The following is a 22,168-nucleotide window of genomic DNA, read 5'->3' on the forward strand; positions in this document are numbered from 1 at the left end:
GCAGAAGTCCCACCTTCGCCCTCTTGTCTCTCCTCGAGGTCATATTGATCCGAGTCAGAGTTTTTATCTGGGTGTTCCCATCTCTCTACGACCTAACCCCATAATCCCACTATAGCACGCCTCTGGAGGCCCTTCGCCTCCTCTGTGCGAGTGCAAGCCTACGTCTGGCCAACGCCAAGGCCAGATCCAGGAATCGGGTGTCCACCTTATGGGTTGTAGGTTGGGAAAAGCTATCCAGAAGGCAGGTGTCTATCGTGCATGTCAGTCCACGCCCCACTGCTGCATGAAGGCAATGCACTCCAATAAACTTGTATCACCTGGTATCCCCACACCATGCGTTGAAAATCAGCATCCGGTAATCTGCACTTTCGGGCATCCCCCTTCCATATATGACTTGCAGTCTATGTGGAGTAAGGTATGTCATGTGTAGAAGATTACATTTCACGTATTTCAACCTGGTGTTATACGAGATCTTGGAGTAGGCTAGCATTCTATCTCATTTCCTATCTGATATGTCATGTCCCAGGATATATTTGTCCTTGTAGCCCTGAGGGTCTAGAATTGTTTCAGTCCCATGTCGTTAAGTGCTTTATATATCCAAGTTACCTGTCACCGCATCGAACTAAGTGAGAACAACAAATGAAGGACTGGGTGTTGTGGAGGTTCTTCTCTACCACGGCCTCAATGGCCTGCACAAGCCTGTACCAATGTCCCATAGTTTAGGAATTGGCCACTAGATAGGCTGTAGCTCTTTCAGAATTCCTCCCTTGGCAGGAGTGAACCAGCTTCAAAGTAATCCCCCACTGTGTTCACACCTGCAGAGGTCCAGGATCATAACTGGGCCGCTGCAAAGTGTCTGACCGGTGTTCCAAAGGGCAATCCACCCAGTGGTATAGCCAGTGCATACAGTGAGGCCCCGCCAGCCCTCACGATGCGCGACACCAGTTTACAGGGCCACCTGTAACAATACCCCCGACCCTGGCACCCGCACATCAGATTGTAACATCTTGGCAAGTGAGAGTCTCTGGTGTGGCACCAGCCCCAGCATGTCCAAGATGCCCTGGTGAGCATCGCCAAGCCACCTGGCCACCCACTGCAGCTGTGCTGCTATATAGTACAGTTCAAAATCAGGGGGCTCCAAGCCCCAGCCAGTTCCATCGGGTGCTGCAGGACCCCGAGGGATAACCTATGTCAACCCCCGTCCCATATCAGCTCTCGAAGCAGCCCAACCAGCTGCTTGAACCATATCCTATGGATCTTAACTAGTAGGTTATTCGAAAAATAGAGTAACCGCGGGAGCATCACCATCTTGGGGATAGAATCCTTTGGCCATCAGCGATAGGTGCAAAGATTTCCAAAAGGTAATACAGATCCACAGGGATCACAACGTTCTGCCCAAGTTTCCCTCCATCATATCATCGAGTGTGTGATACACTTGAATTCTCAGATATTTTAATGTAAAGGGGGCCCAAGTGGGCCCAGCTGGGAGATTCTCTGGCACCGGTGCAAACTGATTACAGAGAAATAAATATGTCTTTTGTCATTAACCCTGAGTCCCGACAATATCCTGAAATTGTTCAGATGCCTAATAGCCTCAAATAGAGGAGGAGGTCTCCAGCATAGAGAGAAATAATATGCTCATGTCTGTTTGCCATTACGCCATCACTACTCCCCTCCCTCCTAAAGTTTTCTGCCATTGGCCCGATGGCCAGCGCAAACAGCAGGGGTGACAGTGGGCAAACCTGCCTGGTGCCCCAGTAGATCTCATAGGACTTAGAAATGGGGGTGCCGGTATTAACTCACGTTGTTGGTTTTGTATATAGTAGGGTCACCCATCGCATTCGGGCCTCAACCATACCTAACTTGTGCATAACCTTTATCCAGTAGTCCCATCTTATCGAATCAAAACCTTTTTTGACGTCTACTGACATAAGCAGTGCCCCCTGTAGGTTCTGGAGTTTGGGAAGTTAGCAGATGAAACAGTCTCCTAAGATTGAGGGACATACTACCGAGTGGGATAAAACTATTCTGGTCTTTGTGGATCAGACCAGACATGTGGGTGAGCAACCTGGTAGCAAGGGCCTTGGTCAGGATTTTAAAATCTAAATTAAGCATAGAGAATGGGCAAAAGGCAATGACTGGCGCACCAGGGCTCCCAGTCCTGGGGAGGGGATAACAGTCATGCTGTAGGTGGTGTCTGGCAGGCAACCCACCTTCATGGCATCAGCATGTAGTGTTACTAGTCTGGGAATCAAAAAATCCACGTATGTCGCATAAAATTTGGATGGCAGTCCATCGCGGCCAGGGGTCTTGCCTATGGCCATGTCTTTAATAGACTGCCTTATATCAGGTGCTGTCATGGGGCCCCCCAAACTATCCAGTGCTTCATGCGTCAATGTTGCAAGGGGAAGGCGGTCTAAGAACCATCTGGAATCGTCTGGAATGACTTTTGGACTGCTATAAAGAGACTCGTAGTATTGTCAAGATTCTTTGTTAATATCCTGTGGGGAATAAACATGGTTCCCTGTAGCTGATGTCAAGTGAGTTATGGATGCACCCCTCTGCTCGGAACGGATCAGCCATGCTGGTAACCTCCTGATTTGCCCTTCTCGCTGTGTACCCTTTCAACATAGATCCTATAGTTGTGGCATCTCAATTCCTCCAAAATGGTGTAATACTGTTCTTTGGTGTCTAGCAAAAGTCTATGTTGAGTTGGGTCAGGTCCCAAGGTGTTTTGGGTCTTATGTAGGAAAGTGACCCCAACGACTGCCTCATGCGTCATCTCTGGATAACCACCTTAAAGGCCTCTCATTCATAAAGCGATGTTGATGCTGTGCCCTGATTTGTGTCAAAGAATTCTACAATGGCGGACCATACCATTCCTTTATAACACATGTCCTCCAGGGCTGGAGGTGCCATTATGGGACGGGTGCTCTGTCATATATCAATCAAAGCCTCATTAGCAAGGGGCTGTGGTCGGAGAATATGCGTCCCAAATATTCCGTAAAAGTAGCATATTGGCACAGTCCCCCAGAACATAGGATCCGTTCCAGTCTAGTGTGTAGGGCATAGATGTTAGAAAAAAAGGAGTATTCCTGCTTCTCCCCATGTTGTGAATGCCAAATATCTGTTAGCTCCCAATGCTGGAGCCAGTCTTTGAAACCATTTGCTATGTTACATGCGAGTGCCCCCGGCAGTGGGGGAATGGAACAATCCAGCAGCACATCAGTGACATCAAAGAACCAGTTATAATCCCCACCTGCTATCAAGTGTCCGCCCAATTGTCCGAGTGGGGAAGACAGCGTGTGAAAAAAGGACAACTGATCGTAGCTAGGGGCATATCTATTACCTAGTGTTACCTTTCATCCCTGAAGCCTACCTTAACCCTACATATTTCTACCCATCTACTAATGCCTGTAAAGACTCAAAGGGGATCCAAGCTTCAACCCATATTAACATCCCCCTGGGCTATGGCGACGTAGACGGTCCACTGCAACCCCTGTGAGGTGTCTCCTGCAGGATAGTAATATTAACTCCAGAATCTCAAGTATCTATTGATATTATGCCTTTTGGTGGCAGATCCCATTCCCCTCACATTCCAGGACATGCACCTCAGTTCAGCATTCCTGTTGGCCATAATAAAGTATGTAGTGTCTGTACTCCCCCTCTGTTTCCCATCAGGGACCAATGTAGCATCCTCCAGCAATAGTTCCACAGAGACAAAAAACAATACATGCCCCAAAAGCAAACTGCCCCTTCCCAGGGCTGCACAGCAATGGCCCGCCACCCAAACTTGTAATACTAACAACCAACCAGCTCTTAACTTGTGCGTTAGGCAATTAAGTAGAAGAGCTGACCCTCATTCAATTCTGCTGTTTGTTCACAGGTAAGTCTGGGTAAAGTTCACGGAGTCCGACTCCGTGGAATTCCACAGAGAAGAAAAAAAACTCAGTGGAATTCCGTGGAGGCAGAGATCCGTGACCTGAGGAGTCCTGAATGCGCCCGATCTCAGAAGTGATAAGCAGGGTCAGGCCTGGTCAGCCAGACCAAAACTTGCTTAGCACTTCGGAGATCAGGTGCATTTAGGAGAGGGCCGCAGGCAGTAAAAGCTGCTGTTTCAGGCCTCTTGTGCATCGGCCTGTCCTGTGTGCAGTGCACACAGGGCAGGCCAGAGGACAAGAGGCCTGAAACAGCAGCTTTCTTTTGCTGCCTACAGCCCTGGCCTGAATTCAGGTCAGGGCCGTTTCACTCCTTGTTTGTGCACCAGTGTGCACAAACAACAATAAAAGAGAGTACGAGATGAGGACTTACCTGGGTCTTCCAAGGGGGTCCTCCTCTCCTCGTTGTCCGACGGAGATGAGTCTCTCTCTGCAGCAGCTACCTCCCTCTGTGCTCCGGTGCGTACCGCAGCCCAGTTACGGGTTGCACAACGCAAGTGCAGACTGTCTGCACTTGTGCTGTGCAGCCCATAACTGGGCTGCAGCGCACACTGCGTGAGGTCTGCTCTGATGGAGGGGCTAGTGGAGTTTTTGGACTTACTCTGTGCTCCAAGTCGAGTTCCAAAAACTCCGTTAGATCCGCCAGCAGAGCAGAGCTCCCAGCAGAATAGGGATTCACCAGGCAAGGTCAGGAAATGCGTGTCTCACAGAAGCCCCTTTCTAGGGGCCCCTAAATCATCAGTAGCATCCTGTCCTATATTGCGTGAGTCATTGACTGCCAGTGTCCGATTAGTTCCTCTACTGACTGCGGGATCACTGCAGGCATGTCTTCCTGTGTTAGGATTGATCCCTTGAATTCAGAATTGGTCAATTGCTTATCTGATCATGAGCCTGAGGTCTGACTTCGATCCTGCTTGTGCCAGAATCTCCGCTACTGCCTGCAGTGCCGCAGCCCTCTCCTGTTCTGCCTCTGATCAAGTCGGCTTCTTGGCATAGCACCTCTCCTAGGTCTCCTGGTCCTTTTTCGTGGTCTATGTGTGTTCCCTTTTGCTGTGATCCGAGAGTCTGTTTTGGTCAGTCCTGATTTGTATGCCTCAAGACAGTCCCATGCTGCTTTGGGGTCATCACAAAAGTGGGCTTTGCCTTCTAGGATGATCTTCAGTTTTTCTGGGAACATCAGGGAATATTGGATCCCTTCCTCCCAGGGCGCTCGTTTTACTTCCATATAAGATGCCCTTTTGGACTGGACGGCTGCTGTGTAGTTCGGGAACATTGTTACCCTGTTTTTCCCAATGGTGAAGGGGTCTTTCTCTCTCGTCCTCTGTAGTAGAGTATCTCTGTCCTGGAAATTAAGGAGCCTTGCCACGACTGGGTGGGGTGGCCGTCCAGGGGCAGGCAGTAGGGCGGGTACTCTGTGCATGCGTTTGAGGGCAAAGAACTGCGTCAGGCATTTGGGCAACAGCCGTTTGCATCCACTTCTCGAGATAGGCCACCATATTGTTACCTTCAGTGCCTTCCGGCAGGTCCACTATTCATTGTTTCATCGATTTTGGCCTTCTACATCTTCCGCCCTGTGTTCCAACGTGTCCACTCTGTGCCAGATGTAAAAAATGCAATTTTGCATTTCTTAAATAGTGACTTCATAGAAATCACTATTTAAGAAATGCAAAATGCAATGCACTAAGATACTGATTTCCTATTAGCGATTCCTACAAAGCAGGAATCACTGTCAGGAAATCGGTATTAAGAAATGCCATTGCATTTGAGTCAATGGGCCGGTTTTGCATTTCCAAAATAGCGATTTCTTATTAAGAAACCGCTATTTGGGAAATGCAAAACTAGGAATGGCAATGGGAAAAAGGCCCCTACTGGGTGCACCCCAAAAATAGGGGTGCACCCATAGAGCACACATATGCCTAAGGGGCATGTGTGTGCTCTATTACAATTAAAAAAAAGCACTTTGGGGTGTTTTTTTGAAATTGCACCTGATTACCACCGACTTCAAGTCGTTGGTAATTGTATCTCCTAAATGCCCAAGTCGCATTTAGCAAATGCATGATAGATCAGAATAGGAATGGCAAATAGGAAATCTCTATTTGCAATTTCCTATTCTAGGAATAACAGGTTGTGATTTCTACAGGGTAGACATTGCAATATGTGATTCCTTAAAGGGCTTTGTACATTAGAAAAGCCCAGTTTGCATTTCAGAAGGGCTCAAAATAGTGACTCAGACTGTTAAGAAATGCAAAACAGCTTTGTACATCAGGCATTATCTGTTAATGCTGCTACTTGACTGCTTGACTTGCCAGGTCCTCCTGTGCCAGTGATAGAGCGGTCCGTAGTAATAATTTACCTGTGTTCGGACGCTCTTTAGGCCGATGAATCTTTTGACTAAGTGGGAACTCTCTGTACTCTTAATCAATCAATTTCATTAAAATCAATAATCAATAACGAACATAAGCAATACCTTGATCAACATAACACTTGACAATTAATCCAGAATACATTTCGGCGAACCCTGACCTTTCAGCCAGGAATAACCACACCCGTTTATTCAAAGTTAGTGAATTTATTTCCCTATATTAACAAAGCTAGCACAATATAGATGTGTCTCAACACCAAATGATAAACATAAATGAACATTAATAGCTGTCCATAGCGGCGAAACAGGTGCAATCTATGTAGCATTTGAATCACAAGGCATTCGATAATAGCAATGCAAATCACTAATACTATAATCTGTAATGAACTTATTGCATACATTGGTCAGCATAACAAGGTCTCAAATTGCATCGTGCGACAAAAGGAATCCTCATCTAACCTCAAATTAGCATCGGCATGTGGGTCTTCATGCAAAAACAATTTAGCAACATTAATTTAAAAAAACTCCTAACTAGGGATCTTATCAAAATCAGCAGTTGGTTACCTAAAAGAAACACAATGCAATTGTACAATTTCCTTTCATATTTACCAATTACGATCAGCATACAAGGAAGTCTTCGTCTCACAGGTACCGTTTCTCGATCAGCATAGGTACCGTTTCGATCAGCATTGGGACGGGGCAAAGGGGCAAGGTGGACGGGGCAATTGCCTCACGGCGGCAAAGTAAAACTACTACTTCATGCAAAGGGATCAAATCAAAGTTAAAGTCTCTAGGGCCAGAATCATTTAAAGTCTCTTCCTCTCGATTGGAGAAAGCATCAAAGTCTCTCAAAATGGCGTCGCAGCAAAGTGGGCCATAATAGCTACGAAGTCTGCAAAATGGCGGGTAATGGCTGGTAATGGCTGGTAATGGCTACTTTCTTCTCGTGCACCTGGGGTTTTATAGACAACAGTTCAAATCCAGTAGGGTCTTCCATTGGAGGGTTCATAGGTTAGCTTCAAATTGTCCAATCAAAAACGACAGTTCTCAAGCTTTTACTTAAGCATACATTATCCTTGGAGATGGGTACGCAAGTTGCAACATTGTATACCAATTAGGTCACTTTCAGAGCCTCCATTGTCCGCACCTGCAAATCGACCTTGGAGTAAAGAGAAATATGCCAGGCTGGCACGAAACCTTAAGATAAGCATGTGAACGGTTTCTGTGGAAAAGTACAGCTTCAAGCAAAAATACACGTTTATTAGCACAGTGGAAAAATACGGGCATCTAAACCGTGCGACCAGGCAACTAGGCCAAAGCCTCCGCTAAAGTAATGCTAAGCTAAAACATTTCAAACAAGCAAATCGTAGCACACGTTTATGATTATGTCGGATTAGTGCAATTCTAGTACACCACGTTATATAAAGCACGCGTATAAATGTTGGCAAACTACTCTGAGGGCACATTTTGTCCCCGTACAATCTTTATTAGTTCGGTTAAAGTCACACATGATTATTTCACACTACGTTTACGCTCTAATAAATGTAAAACCTTCATTTTCTGCTTCATCAATCCCTCCTCTGATGACTACTTGTCATCACACCAAACCATGCCCACAAATTTTATTCCATTAAAATTCTGTCAGTTCTCTTTTCCTTTTAATTCCCCTAGTTTGCTCTTTGTATTCTTCTGCCATTCTTTTCAAAATTTTCTCTTCTTTTCTTCTCTTAATTCTTTCCATAATCATTATTATTCCCCTTTTTATTCCCCAAATTCCAAATATGCAAATTATAACTATTAAAATTCCCTCTATTTTCTTTAACAATATTCCATTCCAAATTCCCCCAATCCAATGTCCCACTGAAGCAAGTCCCTTTCCAACCTTCTCCCACACTCCTGGTTCTTTCAATTCCTTCAAATCTGCACTTTCTTTTGTTAGATTAGCAAGCATAGTTTTAATCTTCACACTATTGTCGGGAATATAAGTACAACAGTGTCGTGCACCAAGCATTTTGCAAACGCCACCATCCTTTGCTAAAAGAATGTCTAAAGCAAGCCTATTTTGAAGAGTCATAGCTCTTTCCGCTGCAAGTTCAGCATCTATCAGGATTATAGCACCTGAAAACTTTGTCAACATGTTATCCACTATAGTAGACAACTTTCTTATTTTGATGGAATTCAGCACAACTCCCAATGAAGGAATCATGGCTCCAAATATATCTCCTACCACAGCAGCTGCGGTCTCTCTTTTCTGGATACGATGGGATCCAGATGTCTTTTGAATCATCGATAGGTCATCCAGTTGATAAACCTTTGGGAACACTATACCCAAATAACATCTCCCCCACCATCCCTTTGGAAGACGATAATAGGCATTATACCCACAAATGTAATATACACCTGGAATGACAGGGTCAAGTCCGTTCATCATGAATGTCCATTTGGCCTTAAAGATAAACGTATGTTTACACTCACTCGCTCCTACAAAAATATTGTCATAATAATATTCACCTCGATATATACAAAATTTCCCTACATGCCAAGCATCTAAAGCTATTCTCCCTTGTGTCTTTATTGCGGCAAAATCATAATTATCTACTGAAGTCCTCTTATGTAGCTCTTTTTCTAATTTCGCATTCATTTGTGCCCTTCTATCATCTGTGCGATCTAAAAAGCTTATCTCTACTGCAGAGAGCGAGCAGGTAAGATTTTCCCTATGAGCGTGAGCCGTTTCAAAAGGTAGCATTGGCTCGAAAAATTCCCTCATTATTTTAGCATCCCAATCTTTAGCAATCTGGCTTAGCTGCGCTATTATAGGAACATAAGCAAAGGTAACATCATAATTTGAGTAAAAATACTGTATGTTAGTTTGGCCATAAAATCTAGACATTACTATACTACATGTAATCCCGTATGTAAGAGGCATGTGGTGATAAGTCACCCCTTCCTTTACTGAGGTCGGTATTTGTGTACACACATAACAATCTTTCGCATCCATTGTCTCAACATATTCTGTTAGCAAGCGATAGAAAACATTATACGAAAGCTCTTTCTTATCATGCAAGAGTCTCTCATCTATTTCTAGTCTTTTCAATGCAGTTAGTTCAGTGACAGTGACAGGAGCAAAAGTAGAAGCATCAATTTTCTCATTCTCACCCTTTCCATGCATTGCAAGCACTATTGCCATTATTATTAGTACACATGCAATTATCAAGCCTATACACACATATTTACAATATTTCTTTCTACTGTTTTGCGTCATGATCTGTATAGAATCAGAGAGCTGGAAGCACCTGTAAAAGAAACTACTTAGCAATTCAGTTACAAAGCTGAGCAAGCGCAATGTTCACACCGTCTTCTCCAAAAAAGGGCAGTCACTGATCGGTTAGCAGCTTTTGTCTCAATTCGGCAATAACTCCGTTTTTTTTTTTTTTTTTCTGCAATAAGCAATGTCTCAGCTGGTTTTATCACTTTAGATTGTAGCAGGCAATGTCATTTATCACCCTTTCAATCAACACTGTCCATGAAACTTTTCTTTTCTATTGGTATCTCTTCCTCTTCTTCGTTCTCGATGCTTAGAGATACAAACTCGTCAGTCCAATCGTCATTGACTGCATATGCCCATTCAGGACCGGAATATCTCCTGTTTGGTATCCTTTTCAATTTTGCTTCTCTTTTCGATTCTGCTTCGCTGGTACTTTCCTCTTTTGTCAAGTCTTTTTCTTCACTCGAGGTTGGTACCACGACAGACACTTCTTTTCTTTTCTCTTTCACTTTTGGCCTTTCTCCGTTGTTCAAACCTTCTCCAGTCCTTTGTTTTACTGGTGATATACTTAGTCTCCTCTTTGCACCATGTCCATTTGACGGACCTGCAACCTTTTCTGTAGAAGTTTGAACTGTTTCGTTCTGTTCTGCCTTGTCCCCTCTTTCTGGGGAATCAATCACGTTCTCCTTTTCTTTTTCGGGATCGTCTGCTTCTGGGAAAACCCTCTTCTGATCAGGCTCTCCTGCTTTTTCACCTTTTTCGAGCCCTTCGTCACCGTTACTTTCGTCGGACTCTTCGCCCTCCAATAATATCTCTTTCTCTCCTGCTTCTGCCTGTTCGCTTTCAGTTCGGTTTTGTTCTGTCTCAGCACTCAGCACTGTTTTATCAGGCACTGGCAGTTTCAGCGCTTCAACTTCCTCATCTGTGGGACACAACACCTTCTTTGTGTGACTGGCGTGGATCCAGTTGGGAACCCCCGCACACTTCACAGCGGTGGTTGTCGTCAGGATCACTTGGAAAGGGCCTTTCCAACGGGGTTCCAGACACGACTTCCTTACGTGCTTCTTTACCACGACCCAGTCACCTGCTTTCAGTGCGTGTCCTGGACCTTGGATCGGTGGCAAGGTGGTTGCTTCCACCTGGTGAGAGAAAGAGCGAACCACGTCAGCCAGACCCTTGCAGTAGTCTAACACCATATCATCTGTAATATTCAAAAGCGCATTTGCGGGAACTGCAGGAAGTCTCATAGCCCTGCCCATGAGAATTTCGTGCGGGGACAATCCAGTCTTTCTATCAGGGGTGTTTCTCATTGACATTAGCGCCAAGGGCAATGCGTCAGGCCATTTCAGATTTGTCGATGCACATATTTTCGCCATTCTTGATTTCAGTGTACCATTCATTTGCTCCACCAGTCCTGATGCTTCAGGGCGATAGCTACAATGCAGCTTTTGCTCAATGTTCAGCGCTTCGCAAAGTAACTTTATCACCTCGTTATTGAAGTGACTTCCCCTATCTGATTCTAAAGAGATCGGGAATCCGAAACGTGGTATCAACTCCCTCAACAATAGCTTTGCAACTGTAAGGCTGTCATTTCTACGTGTGGGGTATGCCTCAATCCAGTGACTAAAAATGCACACAATCACCAACACATATTTCAAACCTCCATGCACGGGCATTTCAATGAAGTCCATTTGCATTCGACTAAAAGGCCCGCTTGCCCTACCAATTTGACTCGCGTTCACAACCGTTCCCTTTCCTGGGTTCATCTGCTGGCAAGTGACACACCGATGGCAAACTGCTTCTGCAGCTTGACGAAATCTGGGGTTAAACCAATCAGTTTTGAACAATCTTATCATGGCATCTCTCCCTAGGTGAGCTTGCCCATGGTAGAACCGCGCAAGCTGTGATAAGAGACTGTTTGGCAAAACAAATTTTCCCTCATGTGAAACCCATAACTCGTCTGGTCTCTTTATACATTGTGATTTAATCCAGGAATCTCTTTCATCCTCCCTGACATTATTCTGTAGTGCTTTTAGTTCATCTATTGTATCTACGACCTTCAAGGCAAATGCTTCAGCTGGTTCGAGTTCTGGCTCACTTATTGAATTCCATTCATCTCTGAGTAATATACAGTTCAAGGCACAAAATCTTGCGACTTGATCCGCATATGCATTTCCCAGAGAAACATAGTCCTGTCCTTTCGTGTGAGCACTGCACTTTACCACTGCAACTTCGGCTGGCACTTGAATGGCGTGTAACAATTCCCTTATTCTCTCCCCGTTTTTCACTGGGGATCCTGAAGAAGTCAGGAAACCTCTCTGTGACCATAGTTGTCCAAAGTCATGCACAATCCCAAACCCGTACTGACTATCAGTGTAAATGGTGACTTTCATCAATGCAGACAGTTGACATGCTCTGGTAAGGGCTACAAGTTCTGCTACTTGTGCAGAATAGACTCCTTGAAGCCATCCCGCTTCCAAGACCCCTGTTACAGTGCATACAGCATATCCTGCTTTCAAAATTCCCATTCCATCTCTTAGATATGAACCATCAACAAAAAGAATTTGGTCATTTTCATCAAGCTTAGTATCCTTGATGTCCGGTCGAGGTTTTGTGCAAAATTCAGTCACCTGAAGGCAGTCATGCTCGACGTCTTCAGCGTTCTCAATTTCAGCATTTTCTCCAGGGAGCAAGGTTGCTGGGTTCAACGTAGTGCACCTTTTCAGCTGCACATTCGGTGAGCCCAGAATTATCGTTTCATACCTTGTGAGTCTTGCTCCGGTCATGTGTTGCGTTCGGGAACGGGTCAAAAGTATCTCAACTGAGTGAGGGACCATGACTGTTACTGGATGTCCCATCACTATTCATTCACTCTGTGTGAGGCTGATACCAACTGCTGCTACGGCGCGCAAACACCCTGGGAGTGCTGCTGCGACCGGATCCAACGTAGCTGAAAAATACGCTACTGGTCTGCTTACGCCACCATGGGCTTGAGTCAAGACAGACAGAGAACATGCATCACGTTCATGACAAAACAATGTGAAAGGCTTGGTGTAGTCAGGCATACCTAAAGCTGGAGCCCTACACATGCATTCTTTCAATTCAACAAAAGCATCCATCTCATCTCCTTTCAGTTCAATTTGATCCAAGGCATCCTTCTGGGTCAGTTTCAGTAAAGGCTTTGCTAGAGTCGAGAAGTTGGGAATCCACTGGCGACAGTAGCCCACCATTCCCCAAAACTTCCTCACCTCCCTCCTTGTCTTTGGTGGACTCATTTGAAGTACGCTTGTTATTCTTTCCTTCATTATTTTCCTTGACCCTTTCTCTATCTGGTGACCCAAGTATTTCACTTTCTTTTGACAGAACTGCAATTTGGAAGGAGACACCTTATGTCCATTCCTTCCCAAATGGTTCAACAGAGCAATGGTATCGGCTGTGCAGCCACTTTCTGTCTTTGATGCAACCAGTAAGTCATCAATGTACTGTACTAGGGTTGACTCGAATGGCAATTCTAATGCTTCCAAATCTTTCTTTAGAATCTGATTGAAGATTGACGGTGACTCAGAAAACCCTTGAGGAATTCGGCACCAACTGTACACTCTGTCTAAGAATTTGAAACAAAAGAGAAATTGGCTGTCCTCATGAAGAGGCACCGAGAAGAACGCTTGCGACAAATCGATGACCGAGAACCACTCGGCATCGCAAGGAATTTGAAACATTATCACAGCTGGATTTGGTACGACAGGGCAACACTTGACTATGATGTCATTTATTTTCCTCAAGTCCTGCACGAGTCGGACCTTTCCACTTGGCTTTATTAGTCCCATTATTGGTGAATTACATGGACTGCTTAACACTTCTTTCAGTACCCCCTGTTTTACAAATTCGTCAATAAGTTGAGCAACTTTCATGAGGGTGTCTTGTGCCTGTGGTATTGTGGGGTCTGGGGAAAGATGGCATTGGGCTTTACAGTCACTTTCACTGGTTCCACTCCTTTCATCAATCCCACCTCTTTCTCTGTCATGTCCCACACTTCCTTTCCGACTGTTTCCCGTAACTCGGCTGGAATATCTTCTTCAGTTATCATCGGGAAAAGACAAATTAGAGGATACTCTTCATCTACAGTTTCCATCTCATCCCCCTCTACACTGTCCTCTTCTTCCCCATCACTGCTCGTCTGTATTTTTATTCCTTTGTTCGAACACATGATCGAACAACCCAATTTGCACAACAAGTCTCTCCCTAACAGTGCTATCGGGCTTGAGTCACATACCACAAACTGATGTACCCCTTGATAGTTACCGATACTGACTGGTACCGGATCTGTAATTGGGTTTGTCAGGTGCCTGTTTGCTACTCCCACCACTTGAACTGTCCTCCCTGAGAGTGGCAAATTTGGCACTTCACTGCTCTTAACAGTTGAACGTGTGGCTCCTGTATCAACCAAGAATGAAACACGATGACCCATTACTCTTCCCTCTACGTACGGACCCCTTTGATCAACTTCCAAGGATGCTGCAAGCACACAATCTCCTTCTTCTTCTGAACTTTCACTCTCCCATACATTGTTTATTCCACTCTCACTGTGTAGTGGGAACTGTTGCACGGTGCCATTTGTACTCATTACCTGACCCGAGACCTGTGGAGGAACCATCACTTGCTGCTGACTCATTGGTGCCAAGGGTATTTGCATTTGCTGATTAGGTACCATAGGTAACTGCTGTTGCATTGGCTGCATTTGCGTCATCTGCATACGAGGCATCTGCATCTGCTGCGGCTGTATAGGTTGTAATCCCTGCAATTGATTTATGGTCTGAAAATTTGGGTTTGGACCTCTCATTTTCGGTCCCCTCATTGTCTGAAATGCATTGACATCATTGTTTTGCTGACCAACACCTGCACCTGCACCTGCACCTTCCTGCACCACCATCGGGCACTCGCGTTTCCAATGACCGACAATTCCGCGCACGTGACACGGCATCACCTTCTTCATTGCCTGCACACCAGTCACAACAGTGTTCAAATCCGGACCATTATTCACAAAACCTCCTCTGCCTCTGGCCTGTGGCTGAAACGCCATGTTTCCCTGCAACTGCTGTTGCGGTTGCGGTACCTGCTGTTGGAACCCTTGCATCCCTTGCAAACCTTGCAGACCTGTCTGAGCTGCTTTAAGCTGCATCATCATCACCTTCTCTTTCAGCTTTTTCTGTTTCACTTCAATTTCGTCACTACAATATTTCGCATAATTCAACACCTCATCAATCGGTTTCGATTGCCAGCAAATCAAATGCGACTTTATCATCTGACTTATCTCTGGTCTCAGCCCTTCCACAAATCTGAACACAAAATGAAGCATGTCCTTCGCCTCGATTGTTTCCGTGCCACTGTAATTCTTAAACGCCTTCAACAACCTCTCATAGTAACTATGGATCGACTCTTTAACCTCTTGGGCCGTTCGATCGATCTTCTGCCAATCCACATTTTTCGCGGCTACCTTCGTCTTCAAATGCTCAATCACCTTATAGTACAGGCTCATCACCATAGGCGATGGTGCACCCGTCTCCCTGTCTCTTTCTGGTTCACTTGTCGGCCAACCTACAGCTCTTTTGCAATCCTCCCACAAATCTGCCGGAACCACAATCTCAAAGAGAGTATTCAGGTCTTCCCAGAGACATTTTGCAAGCTTCACAAACCTGTCGGTCTGCTGATACCATTCAATCGGTTTCTCTCTCAGTTTGGGAAAATCATCCGTAAAAGACTGAATGTCACTTCTGTGCCATGGTACATGTATTAATTTTCCCCCTGCTGTCTCCCTCATTGGCAACATAGTTACTGTATCACTGCTCTGTGGTCTTTTCTCATTGTGCTCTGTAGCGCTGTCCCTCCTCTTTTCCTTTCTCTTTACCCACCTGCTTTCCCACTTGTCTAAACACCTCCACACTTGTGCACTCTGCAACAATTCTCTAAGGTGTGTCTTCATGCCTGCTGACCTCATGTGTTCAAAATCTGTGGTCCCAAAATCCAACCTGTAGCTTCTGCTCAAATGTTTCATCTTGTCTATGTCAACCCCGTTTCTGTCCGCTACTTCCTGCAAGCTTTTATGTACCTTGTTCACTTCCTTTGTAATCCTGGGACATAGATACCTCAGCTCTTCTTCCGTGTAGGACTCTAACCTATTCACACCCATAGTCCCTTCCACTAATTCTTGTGCTTCCATGTTCAACCTGACCCTATTCATATAGTCTTCTCCTTTCCCACTAGCTGAACTTTGTGTGGAATTTAGACTGTTGAACCACTGTGTCAGCTGTTGCGCATTCACCCCCATCAGTGTAGCATTCACATCGACTGCCATTGATGGTTGCGGCAACTTTTCAGTATTCGATGTTAGGGGTATTATCAATGGGGGACTCGACCTCACCAGTGTCGACTGAGCACATATGGGAATAAACTCCATCAAGGTCCCAGATCCATTTGGCTGAGCCACTATCGGAGTTATCCCTGGAGTGTTTTCTATGCACCTTCTTTCTGTCCCATTCTGTAGCATTGCTCCGTGACCGCTCATACCCAAATTAGACTGACTGTACAGAGGTACCGGCGGACCTACAGTAATGGGTAGCGATATCGCATCTGGATTCTGTCCATTCCCCATGTTCTGAGGCATGTTCATGCCCACACCATGGGTCATCATTGCCGGCATGCCCATCTGGCTCCCCGTCATCTGAGTATGTGCGTTTCCCCCTTGTATCTGCTTTTGAGGCATCAAAAACTGAGTTGATTCAGCCTGTGCCAATGTCTGGTTGTGACCATTCTGTACTCCCCTTACGGTTGGATCTAGAATCATTCCTGCACTGTTATCACTGTTGTAGTACCCTGGCATCTGCGGCTGATAATTTTCTGCTGGTTTCAACACGGGCACATCTGGATATATTCTCCTAACCTGCGGTATCTGCGGGGTGAACAGTAAACTCGGGTCCTTAGATCCCGATGACGCTCCTGAACTCTGAGTTTCACTGTTCTGTACCGATGCCGGAGGGGCAGAACTGGTACTTGGACCTTGTCCATTCTCTGCATAAGGCGGTGGACGGTCGTTCAGCAATTGCATTATTAACTCCTCATCCTCTAACTCCTCCTCTCTTCTCAACTTTTCCTCGTCCTCTCTATCCTTGGAACACTTCCTGTCTGTCTTACAGGTAGCTTTCTTCCCTGTCTCCTCTTCTTCCTTAGTAATTGCGGGAAACAGTTTTATCCCCTGCAATACATCTGACCTCCACACCTTCTGTGCATTATCCCACCTAGCATCCGCTAGTGTCTTTTCTACCTTCCTCATCCTTGTTTCAAACTTATTTTTCTGTTGCTGTCTAGCCATTAATTCCCAAATCGCTAGAGCCTCAAACTGGGCTGGCCTTGGAGGCACCTTCATGTCATACATCGTGAATCTCAAATTCTCCAGAATCCTTATGTTGAATGTCCCATGGATCGGGAATGCTACGCTCCCATGTTTCTCTGTCAACTTGTGCCATTGCTTTAGCCAAAGGCACGGAGCTACCCCCTTTTCCTCCATTACAATGTAAGCTGGTGTACCCTCGGGCGGCGTCTCTTCTCCTACGCTCGCTTTAATATAAGACTCCTCCTTCATCGCACTCCTGAATGCTTTAAAGAATTTCATTTTCTCGTCTTTTATTTCACAAAGTTTGTAATCAATAGGTGACTTTAATTCCCGGAATACTCTTCGCTTGCCTTTCCCCTTCCAACCGAGTCCCACGGACTGCGTCCAATCCGTGCACGACCCTTCTCACCAACCAACCTATCCCAGCGCGGCTCCTAGTGACGTCACACTCACACACACTGCGGCTGACAAAGCCTCGCGGCTAGTCCTCCTTCACTCACCTCTTTTCGTAACAACTTTTTGCATGTATCGCGAGCTACCAAAAAATAAAACAGATCCGTCGGTTTACTACAGGAAGGGTAACACAGTCGCTTCAGGACCTTAGGGACCTTTCACTAGCCTCGGCCGCTATTCCGTCTTTCTCGGTCCCCACGTTCGCAAGCAAATCTGACCCGCAGACCTACTCTCAACTTGTCAATGATCTATTCTAGTGCACTTAGAATATTGTCAAAGCCCGAAGTCGAAGTTTCTTTCACTCCCTAACACACGTACCGACTCGTTGACCACGCCCGATCAACCTACTAAACCGCCCAGACCACAACATAGATCAACATACTCCGGAGTCTCTTGACCTCGCAGGGCCCGTCTCAACAACAACAACCACGTGGACCTTTTTATGCACAAAGCGCCACACGCACATGAAGTTCGACGACTTCCCTACTCTCACCCTCGGAGCCGCACCTCTGCTATTTCTATGAAGTTCGACGACTTCTCTACTTCTACACTCGGAGTCGCACCTCCGCTATCCTTTAAAAGAAAAAAATCCTCGCAACCTTTTCACACACCCTGCGGCAATAAGCTGTGCAAGCGCAAAACCCTAACTTCACTCATACCATCACTAGTACCGCCAACGCCGATTCCACACCTCCATTCTCTCCATTCGCAAGCTCCGAGATCCCGGGAAAGTCGCGGTGGACCTAGCCCATCATCATTCTGTCAATCTGTTTTACCCAAGAAAAATCTAATTCAACTTCTCGAGTGGGGTCCCAAAATGCGTAACCGTTAATTCAACACCATGTACTCTAAGAGTACAGGGTCCCAAAAGACGAAACCGTCCTCTGCTACCATCTACTGATAGAGCGGTCCGTAGTAATAATTTACCTGTGTTCGGACGCTCTTTAGGCCGATGAATCTTTTGACTAAGTGGGAACTCTCTGTACTCTTAATCAATCAATTTCATTAAAATCAATAATCAATAACGAACATAAGCAATACCTTGATCAACATAACACTTGACAATTAATCCAGAATACATTTCGGCGAACCCTGACCTTTCAGCCAGGAATAACCACACCCGTTTATTCAAAGTTAGTGAATTTATTTCCCTATATTAACAAAGCTAGCACAATATAGATGTGTCTCAACACCAAATGATAAACATAAATGAACATTAATAGCTGTCCATAGCGGCGAAACAGGTGCAATCTATGTAGCATTTGAATCACAAGGCATTCGATAATAGCAATGCAAATCACTAATACTATAATCTGTAATGAACTTATTGCATACATTGGTCAGCATAACAAGGTCTCAAATTGCATCGTGCGACAAAAGGAATCCTCATCTAACCTCAAATTAGCATCGGCATGTGGGTCTTCATGCAAAAACAATTTAGCAACATTAATTTAAAAAAACTCCTAACTAGGGATCTTATCAAAATCAGCAGTTGGTTACCTAAAAGAAACACAATGCAATTGTACAATTTCCTTTCATATTTACCAATTACGATCAGCATACAAGGAAGTCTTCGTCTCACAGGTACCGTTTCTCGATCAGCATAGGTACCGTTTCGATCAGCATTGGGACGGGGCAAAGGGGCAAGGTGGACGGGGCAATTGCCTCACGGCGGCAAAGTAAAACTACTACTTCATGCAAAGGGATCAAATCAAAGTTAAAGTCTCTAGGGCCAGAATCATTTAAAGTCTCTTCCTCTCGATTGGAGAAAGCATCAAAGTCTCTCAAAATGGCGTCGCAGCAAAGTGGGCCATAATTGCTACGAAGTCTGAAAAATTGCGGATAATGGCTGGTAATGGCTGGTAATGGCTACTTTCTTCTCGTGGACCTGGGGTTTTATAGACAACAGTTCAAATCCAGTAGGGTCTTCCATTGGAGGGTTCATAGGTTAGCTTCAAATTGTCCAATCAAAAACGACAGTTCTCAAGCTTTTACTTAAGCATACATTATCCTTGGAGATGGGTACGCAAGTTGCAACATTGTATACCAATTAGTTCACTTTCAGAGCCTCCATTGTCCGCACCTGCAAATCGACCTTGGAGTAAAGAGAAATATGCCAGGCTGGCACGAAACCTTAAGATAAGCATGTGAACGGTTTCTGTGGAAAAGTACAGCTTCAAGCAAAAATACACGTTTATTAGCACAGTGGAAAAATACGGGCATCTAAACCGTGCGACCAGGCAACTAGGCCAAAGCCTCCGCTAAAGTAATGCTAAGCTAAAACATTTCAAACAAGCAAATCGTAGCACACGTTTATGATTATGTCGGATTAGTGCAATTCTAGTACACCACGTTATATAAAGCACGCGTATAAATGTTGGCAAACTACTCTGAGGGCACATTTTGTCCCCGTACAATCTTTATTAGTTCGGTTAAAGTCACACATGATTATTTCACACTACGTTTACGCTCTAATAAATGTAAAACCTTCATTTTCTGCTTCATCACCAGCCACACCTCTCCCAGTCTCCCTTCCACTTCGTTCACTCTGTCCTTGTGGTGTTCTGCTCTCAAAGGCCAAGCCCCACTGATATCATTCCAATATCTTCCTGCAGCATGACTTTGGTGACGGCAATGGCTGCCAAGATCCTGTCAAATTGTTCCTGCAGGGACGGGGTCGACCTGCCTGGGTCATCAGCAACTCCCTGTTCAATCCGATGCGGGCCCAGCACCCCTGCTACAGCATTTGTCCCTTTGGTCTTGGGTTTCCCCATGTCAATCAAGCGGTACACCGGTGTGCTTGGCTTCTATTCTCACTGATCTCGCTGGTCTGTGCCCTCACCAAGGCGGACTCAGTACCCTGACTTATTATTGGTATTCAGACTCCCTGTGATCTATGATTTAGTAGCAGAGTAAAGTGATTCCTGAAGGCAACTCAGACAACATTCGGCACTTTTGAGGGGGGTATCCAGAGGTCATACAGCCCTGCTACCAGACGTTCTCCAGGACCTCTTGATGCCTGTCTGTGTTAGGATGCACACCTTACTCACATCAGCAATCTCCCTCAATCTCCCACTGGAGCAGAGCTGTCTGCTTCCAGGCCAAGTCGGGGTATGTATGCTGTCTGTGTTAGAGCTCCCACCAACCAAGCCAGTACTGGAGTATGTCTCTCAAAGGGCACCCCACTCTCAAAAATCCAAGGAGGTGCACAATAGCTTCCAACAAGCCTCCATATCTATGCAGCTTCACCTGGGATAAAAGGGCACACCGTTCCAGGCATCTGGCCCGAGCTTCACCAGGGCTCACCAATCCTGTCGAGGCAGCACTCCGGTTCTCAGCAAGGGTGCTGAGAGCACCTAATTTATATGGTTCAGTCAGTCTGTGGTGCGCTGTTGTATTCTGTATTAGTCAATTAGTGTCGCAAAACACTCCAATTCCAGCAGGGCTCTGAGGCAGTTTCCTGTACTAGGGGAGTTTTGCCTCCTGTGTGTCTCCCTCCAGCAGTGGAGACTTGCCAAAGATCACAGGTCAAAGCGCTGTCTGCGCTCTGACTTCTGTCCAGCTTTCAGTCAGTGCCTCATGTCTACCAGGCTCTCCAAATGTACACGCCGGTGGACCAGGTGAGCCCTCTAGAGGCCCTGATGCACCAAGCAATATGCACTGCCCCATTACTCCTCCCAGGCCTGTCTCAGGTTCTCTCCTCTGCCTGCCCAACCTGTTCAGTAGGGATCCAGTGCTGCCTTCACTGGTGGTGGGGCCGCGGTACTCAGCAGGCCCGCATCTCCCAGCTCAGGGCTGCTAGTAGGGCTGTCTTCTTTACCCCCCGTCGCTGGTTTAGTTCCACTCTGTAGGCGGGTAGGGCAGGTCAGGCCGTGGCTCAGTGCAACAGGGCCATTTGACCTTCCTTGCTTATCCCGTGACGCTGAGCCCTTGTCACCTCCAGCTCCGCAGGTTCCATCAGGGATTCCCCTCTTGGAGAGATTCCAGGTGTGAGTAGAACGCGCCGGTAATGCCATGTGTCTGCTGCGGCCAAGTCCTCACCAGCCCTCGGAGGACCACCAACAGGAGGCCTCGCTGGCAGCTGCAGCCCAGCCCAGTCAGCCTTGCCACTTCCGCTCGCTGCTCTGCCTCACCTATGTATTTTGGATGCTGCTCCATGTGGTGCTGCCTGGGCAGCTGGTGCTATCGTGTTGGATGGGCCCCTGAGGCTGCTCTCTATAGAAGAGGAATGAATACGCCGGAACAGAGCAGTGAAACTACATGTCCGCCTTGGTGCCTTGCTGGCCACACCCCCCTCCACCATGGCCAAACTTTTTTTTTTTTTTTAAATCTGTTTATTGAACAAGTTGCAGAAACTAACAATGCACTTTATTTATTACAGAAAAGAAAATTATGCAATTTCTTCGCTTATATATATTCACTAGTTTTTATGTACTTGGTGTTGCGCGAACAAAAACCACTTTGCTGATATGCATTAACAAGGGGAGGGGAGAACGAAAAAGAAAGGGGGAGAAACTATGTAATATATCACTGTAGTCACTCTGATTATAGCGTTTGTGTGTGCATGCGTAATAGCGTTTTAAATAGTGAGGGCAGCGTTTGAGCGCAAGGAAACAAAAGATTTACGATTAGTGTAGGTCTGGGTGTCAATAACGGGGATGAGGTTTGGGTAGTTCTGACTTATATGTATTAATTTGGTGCAGTGACGGCTATCCCCACTGGTGGTGATGCTATTGTTTGCACAGTTTGTATAATGATAGAAG

Source organism: Pleurodeles waltl, chromosome 9 (genome assembly GCF_031143425.1).
Source record: "Pleurodeles waltl isolate 20211129_DDA chromosome 9, aPleWal1.hap1.20221129, whole genome shotgun sequence".
Classification (NCBI taxonomy): domain Eukaryota; kingdom Metazoa; phylum Chordata; class Amphibia; order Caudata; family Salamandridae; genus Pleurodeles; species Pleurodeles waltl.